Here is an 11,483-nt window from a genome sequence, read left to right on the forward strand (position 1 = left end):
CATAATTCCAGGGTGCTGGGATCGAGGCCCTCATCTGACTCCCTGCTCCGCGGGAAGCCTGCTTCTCCCTCTCCCACTCCCCACCCCTGGCTTGCGTTCCCTCTCTCGCTGTCTCTCTCTCTCTCTCTCTCTGTCAAAATAAATAAAATCTTTTTTTTTATTTTTACGTTTTTTTTTAAAGATTTTATTTATTTATTTGAGAGAGAGAGAATGAGAAATAGAGAGCACGAGAGGGAAGAGGGTCAGAGGGAGAAGCAGACTCCCTGCTGAGCAGGGAGCCCGATGTGGGACTCGATCCCGGGACTCCAGGATCATGACCTGAGCCGAAGGCAGTCGCTTAACCAACTGAGCCACCCAGGCGCCCCAAAATAAATAAAATCTTAAAAAAAAAAAAAAGATTTTGGTTTTTTTTTTGAGTAATCTCTACACCCAACATGGGGATCAAAGTCACATGCTCCTCTGACTGAGCCAATATTATTTAGTTATTTATTTATTTAAAGATTTTATTTATTTGAGAGAGAGAATGAGTGGGAAAGAGAAGGGGAGAGAATCTGAAGCAGACTCCACACTGAGCACAGAGCCCAATGTGGGGCTCAATCCCATGACAGTGAGATTATGACCTGAGCTGAAACCAAGAGTCAGATGCTTAACCCACTGTGCAACCCAGGCGCTCCAGCAGTGTTTATATTCTTAAGGGTTATAGATTTTCTGTTTCTTTTCCCATATTTTCCATTAAAAAAATTTTTTTAAATAATACAAGCCAGCCAGGAAATCATAGGGAAAAAATTATATATATATATATTTAAGAACTCACAACCCTGAGATCAAGACCTGAGCTGAGATCAAGAGTCAGACGCCATGAGGCGCCATAGTTCAGTCAGTTAAGCGTCTGACTTCGGCTCAGGTCATGGTCTCAGGGTTTTGGGATCAAGCTCCATGTTGGGCTCTATGCTCAGGGGAGAGTCGGCTTCTCACCATCTCCCTCTGCCCCTCCCCCCGCTCGTGTTCTCTCTCTCTCAAATAAATAAAATCTTAAAAAAAAGAATAAGAGTAGGACCCTTAACTGGGCGCCCCTACTATAACATCTTATATCCACGAACGTACAGGTGGTCATTTTCAAAATGTTAGGATGAAGGAAAAATAGAATTGTTAACGACAATTACTATAATCAACATTTATTGAGGGTTTATTTGGTGCCAGGCACTCTTTCATTTAATCAGTTCTATGAGATAAGTACTATTATACTGTCTCTTTTACTGATGAGAAAACAGACTCAGAGAGGGCAGGTGACTTACCTCAGGATCACTGAGCTCACTAAATTGTGGAGTCAGAACTTGAATCCAGGCCTCCTGACTTCAGAACCTGTGCCCTTGAGCAATCATTAGTCTCTGCCTAAATTGAAATCTACTCTGCCTTTCTGCGTTAATTCTCTTTTCGTCTCTTGTTTTGAGTCCATGAAAGATTAGCTGTCTTCCCTCTGAGGATCAATAGAATGTTCATACCCACCCCCCTGCCCCCACCAATGTCTCCTGGGATATATTTTATTTTATTTTTTTTATTTTAGAAAGAGATAGAGTGTGAGGGCGGGAGGGAGAGGCAGAGGGAGAGGGAGAGAGAGAATCCTAAGCAGGCCCCATGCCCAGCGGAACCCAACCCAGGGCTCGATCTCTCGACCCTGAGATCATGACCTGAGCCAAAATCAAGAGTTGGCCGCTTAACCAACTGAGCCACCCAGACACCCCTCCTGGGACACGTTTTAAATTATGAGTCCATTTCTACAAAGGCCAGAATTAAGTTGGAAAAGCCATTTCATTTTAAGTTTCTGTTTTTCCCCCTATGGTCATAGAGGAATCTTTGGTAGAAAGTTGGGGTAAAGCATTTTTGTGCTATTAGGTAATGAGAATAGAAAGAAAAATGCACCTTTTCACCTAAAAAAATTATAATTTTGAACTCCAAAACATTGGAGATTTCAAATGTTAAGCTTTACAGATGACTTGTCGATTGAGGAAAAGCTGCTCATTTGGCTTTGAATCAAGCAGATCTCTCTATTTTAAGCTATTTCTATTTAGTGAGACCCCATGGGAGCCTCCCCATACAGTGAAATCTAACTTCCCCCAGAGTGAGGCCGGGAAGCTGCTTCCGACAGTCATTCATTAACACACCCGTGAGCATTTTAGAACCGTAGTGGAAGGAAATCCCAGAGTCAGTTGGGAGTATGTCCTCAGAGGCACTGGAGAGGGAAGTGTCTGAGAGAGTTGAGGTTTGAAGAGATGAGAGAGGTTACAGAAAGGTCGAAGACAATGCAAAGGGAAAGAGAAGGAAGATAGGCAGGTAGCAGAGAACAGCACTCAAGGAACAGCAAGTAAAGGAGTTCATACTGTAGCAGGAGTGAAGGCAGATTAGATGTTATTTCATTTTTTTTTAAAAGATTTTATTTATTTATTTGAGAGAGTGAGTTGAGGGAGGGAGAGAGCAAGAGCAAGGGGAGGAGCAGAGGGAGAGGGAGAAGCAGGCTCCATCGCCCGAGCAGCAAGCAGGGAGCCCAACTTGGGCTGGATCCCAGGACTCTGGAATCATGACCTGAGCTGAAGGCAGCTGCTCAAGCCACTGAGCCACTCAGGCGCCCCAGGGCAGATTAGATTTTAAAGGAAAAAATTTCTGAATCAGAGTGATTATTAAATGCAAAGGAAATTGTATAAACAGCTGAGAAGTCTTTCTTAAAGGCCAGCAAAAAGCAGTAAGTATAGAAAAAGTTACAATGTAAAAAAAATTAAATATAGATAGATGTGAAAATGTAGGAGAATAAGAAAGAAGAGGAGGAGGAGGAGAAAGATAAATGCCAGCTAATGTATGTAGAGGAATGACAGAAATTGAAACACCAGCGTTTGGCAACCACCAATGCAAAGATCGTTTCAGGAAGGATAATCAATGGTTGCTAAATCCACTGGGTGCAAGATTGTAGGAGAACAGGATATTCAAATGATCTCAAATGATCACTCTACTAATTATTAGTTTAGTAATTAATTACAAAGGGCAAACATGCCTTTACAGTAGAGAAATCTGGCAGACAAACTTCACATCACCAGTAATGTAACAAACTGACATATGCCTCCTGGTGTGGTACAGTGGGAAATACACAATACCACCTAGGTAATATTCTTGCTAAGAATGTTTAACCTGAATCTAATCAGGAGGAAACAATCAGACAATCTGGGCTGCACATGACAGATGATGGCCTGGACTCTTCAAAATATAAATGTCATAAAAGACACACACACAAATATGGGAGCCTGTTCTAAACTAAACTAAAAAGATACGACAATTAAATGTGATGTGTGAGGGGCGCCTGGGTGGCGCAGTTGGTTGGGTGGCTGCCTTCGGCTTGGGTCGTGATCCTGGGGTCCTGGGATCGAGCCCCGCGTCCGGCTCCCTGCTCAGCAGAGAGCCTGCTTCTCCCTCTCCCTCTGCCTGCCACTCTGCCTGCTTGTGCTCTCTCTCTGTCTCTCTGTCGAATAAATAAATAAAATCTTAAAAAAAAAATGTGATGTGTGAGCCTTGATTGACTTCTGGATCAGGAAAAGAGAAAACTATTATGGGCACTATGTGGACAAATGAGGAATCTGAATATGAACAAGATACCAAGATAATATGATTGTATCAATGTTAAATCTCTTGGTGTGGTATTGTGATTTCACAGGAGAATATCTTAGTTCTTGGGAGACACACTTAGGGGTAAAATGTCATGATCTCTTAACTTTCAAATGATTCGGTAAAATACATATTAACAAATAAATATATACATATAGAGATAACCACATGTGGCAAAATGATATCAATTAGTGAACCTATATGAAGGGTATATGGGTATTTGTTGTACTATTCTTTCAACTTCTCTGGTCTTGAAATATTTCAAAATTTGAAAAATAATAAAAATAGTTCATGTTTTTGCTTTAGATATTTAGATTCAGCCCTTACTTGAGCCAAGGAAATAGTGCCGTGGTCTCTGGCATTCCCTGATTTATTTTAGACTTTGTTATATAATGCTTCAGAAAATTCAAAAGAGCATGTTAATGAATACCACCTAGAAAGTCAAAGAATGTTTTTAAACAGGTGGAAGAAGAACAAGTGGCAACAATTCTAGGTTGTGAGAAAAGCCCAAACCCAAAGAAAAGTGGCTTTTGTTTTTACGATGCTGGGGTTGGTGATACACGAACCTCCCTTTCACCATCGATTAGTTCTCCCCTTGTGAAGAGCAACTCACTCACGCACCTGACATCCAGGGACCAGACTTGAGTATCAGCGAAGCCTCTGCCCATTGATCTAACAGAAAACAGAACAAAACAACACGTGCTAAGAGAGATACCCTGCAGAGCTACCCTGGGGAGCTCAATTCTTCAGGGCCTGACCATATTTTGTGTGAGACTAATGCTAGCATTTGAAGGGAAAGACAGCAGGACTGCAGAATCTGGGCAAGGTGGGAATGGGCAAGATTGCTCCTTAAACCTGCTTTTTATGGGGCTCCTGGCTGGTTCAGTCAGTAGAGCCTGCAACTCTTGATCTAGGGGTTGTGAGTTCAAGCCCCATGTTGGGTGTAGAGATTACTTAAAAATAAAATAAAAACTGCTTTTTATGACACCTAGTTGTCTTCATTTTTATAAGCAGGGGTGGCATAACATTTTTAAAAACTTCTCAATTTCGTCTTAATTTAAAAAATTAGGGGCGCCTGGGTGGCTCAGTCGGTTAAGCATCTGACTCTTGGTTTTGGCTGAGGTCATGATGAGATGGAGCCCCCGTCTCGGGCTCTGAGTCGGTTCCGTGCTCAGTGAGGAGTCTCCTTGAGATTCTCTCTCTCCCTCTCCTGCCCCTCCCCCTCCGCTCTCTCTCTCTCAAGTGAATAAAATCATTTTTTTAAATTTTATTCATTTATTTGACAGAGAAAGACACAGCAAGAGAGGGAACACAAGCAGGGGGAGTGGGAGAGGGAGAAGCAGGCTTCCCACAGAGCAAGGAGCCCGACGTGGGGCTTGATCCCAGGACCCTGGGATCATGACCTGAGCCGAAGGCAGACGCTTAACGACTGAGCCACCCAGGCGCCCCTAAACATATATAAATTTTTAAAAATGATTTTATTTAGGGGTGCGTGAGTGGCTCAGTCGTTAAGCGTCTGCCTTCTGCTCAGGTCATGATCCCAGAGTTCTGGGATGGAGCCCCACATTGGGTTCCCTGTGCAGCTGGAAGCCTGCTTCTCCCCCTCCACTCCCCCTGCTTGTGTTCCCTTTCTCACTGTGTCTCTGTCAAATAAATAAAATCTTTAAAAAAAAATTAATATATGTTTCAAAGTATGCTTAAGAGCAGCAAAAAAAAAAAAAAAAAAGAGCAGGGACACCTGGGTGGCTCAGTCAGTTAAGCATCTGGGCATCTGCCTTCGGCTCAAGTCATGATCTCAGGGTCCTGGGATCAAGTCCCATATCAGGAGCCTGCTTCTCCCTCTCCCTGCCTCTCGTCCTGCTTGTGCTCTCTCTCTCTTTGACAAATACATAAATAAAATCTTTAAAAACAAACAAAAAGGCAGCAAAGAGCATCTTGAAATTCAACAATTCCCGGGAGTCACAGTTCCAAGAAGGGTAGAAAGAATCACTGGTGTATTCACACATAGTGAAGTCCATTCATTCATTTACTCATTAAATACATGTATTATATTATCTCTACTGAGTAGCCTGCACTGTGCTAGACATATAGGAACAAACAAATGTATAGCATAGTAAGTGTTTGACTAAAAAGGAAGATAGATCACAAAATAACCAGAGACCCTAACAGAGACGCTCTCCAATGGGCCACGTGCCATCGACTGTTTAAATGAGTTGGGGAACACTGCTACCCCTACCCACGGACCACATTCAGGCTCTATTGACTCCAGGCTGAGCCACCTTTCTGCACATTTTGCTTCTTTGGGGGCTGCTATGGGACTGTGCTTCATCTGTTGTTTTGGTTTAAAATGTTCCACTGCTTTCTTTCTAGAGATTAGGCTGGGGGAGCAGCCTCAGGACTCAGGAGACACAGGGTGATTATGAGCCCTCCCACAGAACCCTGGTACTCACTGGAGTGAGTACACCAGACACCACCACCCATCACCGCACATCACCACTGGAGATGAGCTACCATGCAAGAGCCTAGGTATTGGGCACCTGGGTGGCTCAGTTGGTTAAGCGACTGCCTTCGGCTCAGGTCATGATCCTGGAGTCCCGGGATCGAGTCCCACATCGGGCTCCCTGCTCGGCAGGGAGTCTGCTTCTCCCTCTGACCCTCTTCCCTCTCGTGCCCACTATCTCTCATTCTCTCTCTCTTAAATAAATAAAATCTTTAAAAAAAAAAAAAAAAGAGCCTAGGTATTGTGTGAAACTGTATGCATGGGGAAGCTTCGAACATATGACTGTCCTTGGGACAACGGTGGCATTGAGGCTAAGCTGGGAAAAGAGCTGCAGTAGTTGCAAAAATATCCCCTTGACTTTGGTCCCTTCTGGTTTGCACACATTCCTCCTTGGAACTGCTTATTTCCTTCCCACTGGGAGCACCCGCTATTCCTGTCTTTCTGGGATTTTGTGGCCTTCCTCTCTCCACTTGAACAGCCTTGGCCCTGACCTGTGGGCATTACAGAAAGAAATGGGATGAGTTATGCATGTGTGATGGGCGTGGCCGGGGATACGGAGCCGAGAGGGGAGAGAGGGTCTCTTCACGAACCTAAAAGTAAAAAGGTAAAAGGTACTGAATCTGTGACCCAGCTCCCCTTGTGAGACAGAGTTCTATTTTCCTGTCCTTGGCCTGGCTGAGGGCTCAAACCTTCTTCCCAACCTCGCACAAGCAGGGGACACATGGAGAGATTCTTGTGGAACGTAAGTGACTATGACAGTACAGGGGCAACACACAGAGGGGCGCGTGTTCGTTATGTATGGCTGGAGAAATTATCTGTCTCCAGGGGGACATGTTTCATTGTGCATTAGCTTCTAGCCGCTCCCTTCCTCCCCGTTCCTCTGCCCACTCTCTTGATCACTGTCCTTTGGGGTCTCCTTTCCCCCCCGCCCCTCCTTCCCTTCCCACAGCGCCACTCTGCCCATCACTGTCTCCTGCCATCCTTCCTACCATGTCCCCGGCTCCCTCTCTACTTTGCTCACTCTCACTCTTGCTGCCCAGGACTTGCTTTCCTGCTTCTCTCATTTGTCTCTGGTTCTCTCTAGCTCCCATTCTCTCATTCCGTCTGTGTTTCCCTCTGCAGTACCAGCGCTTTGGGTACCCCGCAGCTAGTGATAACCTTTTCTCGTTACATTAAAGTCCACCGCAGCACTTGGTTTATTGATTGATTGGTTTTTATTTAAATTCTGGGGGAGGCAAGTAAAGAGAATTTTTTACAAAGTGAGAGAGCAGGGAGAAAACATGGAATCGAGCAGAGGGAGAACAGAGAGAAGGGGCAGGCAGCCTGAACAGATGGGGTGGGGGCCGGAGAGGAGGCATCAGAAGAGGTGGAACCCATGGTGTCTTATTTCCCTTCAAATAAACTAGGGTGGATAGTCATGGTTGACGACAGCGGAGTCTGGATTACAAAGGGTTAAGTACCAAGTTAGGCTTGGCACCTCACTCAGAGGCAAAAGCTTCAGGGAGAAATGAGTTGGGTTAAATAAACTCAAGAAGCTGACGTGGGTAGAATTTCTTCTGCCTGACCCACTAACAACTGCGAACAGGACATTTTAGAAATGGTTTTTATTGAAATGCTTCAGTGGGGCATAGGCCCTGGAAGCAAGAACTTGGCTCAGAGGCCAGGCCTGGGGAATGCTGCAGGAAAGTGGACGGTTGGTGGACTGGAGGGAGGGGTTGGGGAAGGAGGGCCGGCCGGGGTCAGGCAGCTGCTAGTCAGAGCAGTTCTGATGCTGTGTGTGCTCTCTCCCCTTGCCTCCTGTAATTAAAGCTTTCCTGATATGATTCTGGCTTCCTGAAGGGAAACGAGGATTTTGAAAACAAACAAGAAACAAAAAACAGCAGAGTCGCTTGGTTGCAATATATGCATATTTTAATCATAAAGCACTTAATCATGTCCTGAGGTCACTGCTGCTGGTCAGTTTCAAAGTACCTCATCCCCTGCTATAGCCCTGGCAGGAGGGGCTCTTCTAGAGAAACACAAATAACCATATAAAAAACCCTAACTGTACTCACCAGATTAGATATGCTCCTGTAACTCCTTCACTGACCCAATCCTCCTCCTCACCGCCTGACAAGGGAACCGCTCCCCCTTGTTTCTCTCCACATTTTTTTTTTTTTTACCTTACTCCCTTTTCATCCCACATTTGCTCCTCTCCCCTAACAGACCACATGGAATCCATGGACCAGCATAAATCAGTTGTTTTATTTTCCCTCAAAGGATGTAACCTTCCACTCCCCAAATGGCTTTGACAGTTTTCTCATTTGCGAGCTGAGGAGGGTATCAAGAGACATTGACCTTCCGGTTTTGCCTAAAGAGGGAACACTCAGTAACTATTATGCTCAGGTCCCTGATTTCCTTTCATTGTGCCTTTCCTCCCCCTCCCCCCATGTCCTTGCCTACCTTTTCCCTTTCCCTCCTGAACATTCTACCCACCCATCCCCACAGCCCTCTCTTGCCTGGTGTAGAGACGCTATAAGGCTCGTCTGCCTTCTACCCCACAGCATTCCCTGCTAGCAAGAGAAAGCCCAAGGCCTCGAGGAGTGTCTGCTCTCTCTTTAATCAGATTAGTCCCATTACCTACCCTGAGGAGTCAGATTTTGGTGTCACCGAGCTATCTGTAGAAGGAGAAGAAATTGTCAGACATCACTTGAAGAGCCCTGTCCCGTGGACGCCTGGGAACTGCCGAGAGAAATTAATCTTCCAGCTATTTAAGGCAATTTCTTTTCCATCATCCTTTGTCAAGAGGACTGCACTGGGAAATGAATCTGATGGGAGTCCCTGAACTGGTCCACTCCACTCGACAGAATCTCTCCAGTGCTGTGTGGCATCCATCATCCCTACGCAGCGGAGACATACAACATCCCTGCAAAGCCAGCTCCCCACCAGCACTCAGCAGCAAGAAGCCACAACTGCCCACAACTGGGCCTAGACACTTGCAGTTTTCCTCTACCTCTGCTCTACCTTCTCTCCAGAAAACCTACCACACATCGATCTCTTCCATTCTTTCTTTTATCCAAGATCCAGGAAGGAAGAGAAACGGGCATATGTAGAACAGAACATGGGACTGACGGTTGTGCATTTTCTTGCCTGAATGTTCGTAAGGCCTCAGCCAGTGCAGAACAGGTACTTAGTTAAACAGCTAGACCTCTGCCAAAGCCAGGTGTGAGCCGGAAACCGGGCAAGGGGAGAACTGCTTCGAGACCATCTCTTCTCTCCAGACTTAATTTTCTTTCATGGGCTAAGGAGTCCTAGGCTCATTCACGTAAAAGAATTCCAATCTTCAACTCTCTTCCACCCTCAAGGTTATTTCCCAGGACAGTAATTTTCAAACTGTGTTCCTTTGGGTTCCAAGGAGTACCAGGGAGTGTGTATATATAAAGGTCCGTGGAGGCAGGGAGGTGGTGCTGTGGGCCGTGGCTCCATGGAGGAGGAGGCTCAGTGGTGGAGGCTCTGGAGCCCCCAACTCTATTTCTTTTTTTTTTTTTTAAAGATTTTATTTATTTATTTAAGAGAGAGAATGAGATAGAGAGAGCATGAGAGGGGGGAGGGTCAGAGGGAGAAGCAGACTCCCTGCTGAGCAGGGAGCCCGCTGCAGATCCCAGGACTCCAGGATCATGACCTGAGCCAAAGGCAGTTGCTTAACTGAGCCACCCAGGCGCCCCCCCAACTCTATTTCAACCTGATTTGATTTCTCTCAGGTGTTAGAATTTCTCTCAAGAGTTCTTTTTTTTTTCAAGGTTCTGATTTTTTTTTAACGTAAGCTTTATGCTCAACGTGGGATTCAAACTGATGATCCCCAGATCAAGAGTCGCATGCTTCACCCACTGAGCCAGCCAGGTGCCCCTAAAGTTCTAATTTGTAACAAAGGTCTGCCAACCAGCGTCCTGAGAGGACCACTGTACCTGAGAACACAGCTAACCACTGGCTGGTGGCTCCTGCCCGCCTCTCATGGAGAGGAGGCCCAGGTCCCGGCTAGCCCTGGCCCTGGCAGCTCCCTGATTCCAGGGGCTCCTGAGGCACTTTCCAGCAAAATGAATCTCCTCAGGCACCAGAGTCATTTGTTTTCCAAACTCCCTGCTCCAATCTCACTAATTCCCAATTTCCCTGCATTTGACAAATGCAATTAACAAGCCTCGATCAGTTCCTGGCCGACAGCCCTCATCAATCAATACACGACTGAAGGAGGCTGAGGGGGAAGGGAAGGTATCCACAGCCCAGGGGAGAGGAGGCCTTACCCCCTCAATTTCTCAAACCCCTCAGCCTCAAACTAGGATGCTGGGCTGTCACCCTCACCAGCCACTTCGTCCCTTCTCGCTCACTAAAAACAAAGCAGTACTGTTTATAGCCTCCTCTCCCATTTTTTTATTTTTTTAAGATTTTATTTATTTATTTGACAGAGAGAGACACAGGGAGAGCAGGAACACAAGCAGGGGGAGTGGGAGAGGGAGAAGCAGGTTCCCCGCCGAGCAGGGAGCCCGATGCGGGGCTCGATCCCAGGACCCTGGGATCATGCCCTGAGCCGAAGGCAGACGCTCAACGACTGAGCCACCCAGGCGCCCCTCCCGTTTTTTTAAAGGTTTCTCCCATCAACCTCTTCTACCTGCCCTATGCTTAGGTCTTCTCTGTAACAGAAGGCCTTGCCGTCTGCTGCCACCGTAGCTTGGGAACCCCCTTAGTGCTGGGTGCGATAAATCAACCATCACTCTGCTCTCAGCAGGGCCTCTTCCCCACCCACACGTGCCGGTGACAATTCTGTGCTGCTTCCTGTCCAGGAGGCTGTGAGCCCACCATCAACCGCTCTGTTCCCCACACATGCACACACCGGAGAGCCAAAAGGCCAGGGATCGCCGAGCTGGGGTCACTACCTCCTTCACGCCCACCTCTTTGTCCTCTTTCCCAGGGTCCAAACCTTCCCTTCCCAATTGGTTTAAGGTTCAAGATTCACCCTCTTCACCTTTCCGCTCTGCGTGCAGCACTGGCCTCCCCTCCCCCACAGCAGGGGGGAGAGCTCCTCCCTCTGCAGCTCCTCCTCATTCGGCCCTGTGCATCTTTCCACCTCATCAACTTTTCATCTCTTTGCAAACAGAATCGGGAAGTCTCTCCCTCCTCCCTGCCTCTCTCTCCTTCTCCTTTGTTATTAGCTTCTTGAGTGGGGATGCTAATGTATTCACTAGACAATGTCTTCACATCACTGTTTCCTGTAATTACAGTCAGTGCCCTCCCACTGTCCTGGCTTATTTGGCTGTAAAGTGCTCGGAGAAGGAACAGTGTGGACAAAAGACACAACACAGGC

Source organism: Callorhinus ursinus, unplaced genomic scaffold (assembly GCF_003265705.2).
Source record: "Callorhinus ursinus isolate GAN/ISIS: 27379988/994484 unplaced genomic scaffold, GSC_fseal_2.0 scaffold8, whole genome shotgun sequence".
NCBI lineage: Eukaryota > Metazoa > Chordata > Mammalia > Carnivora > Otariidae > Callorhinus > Callorhinus ursinus.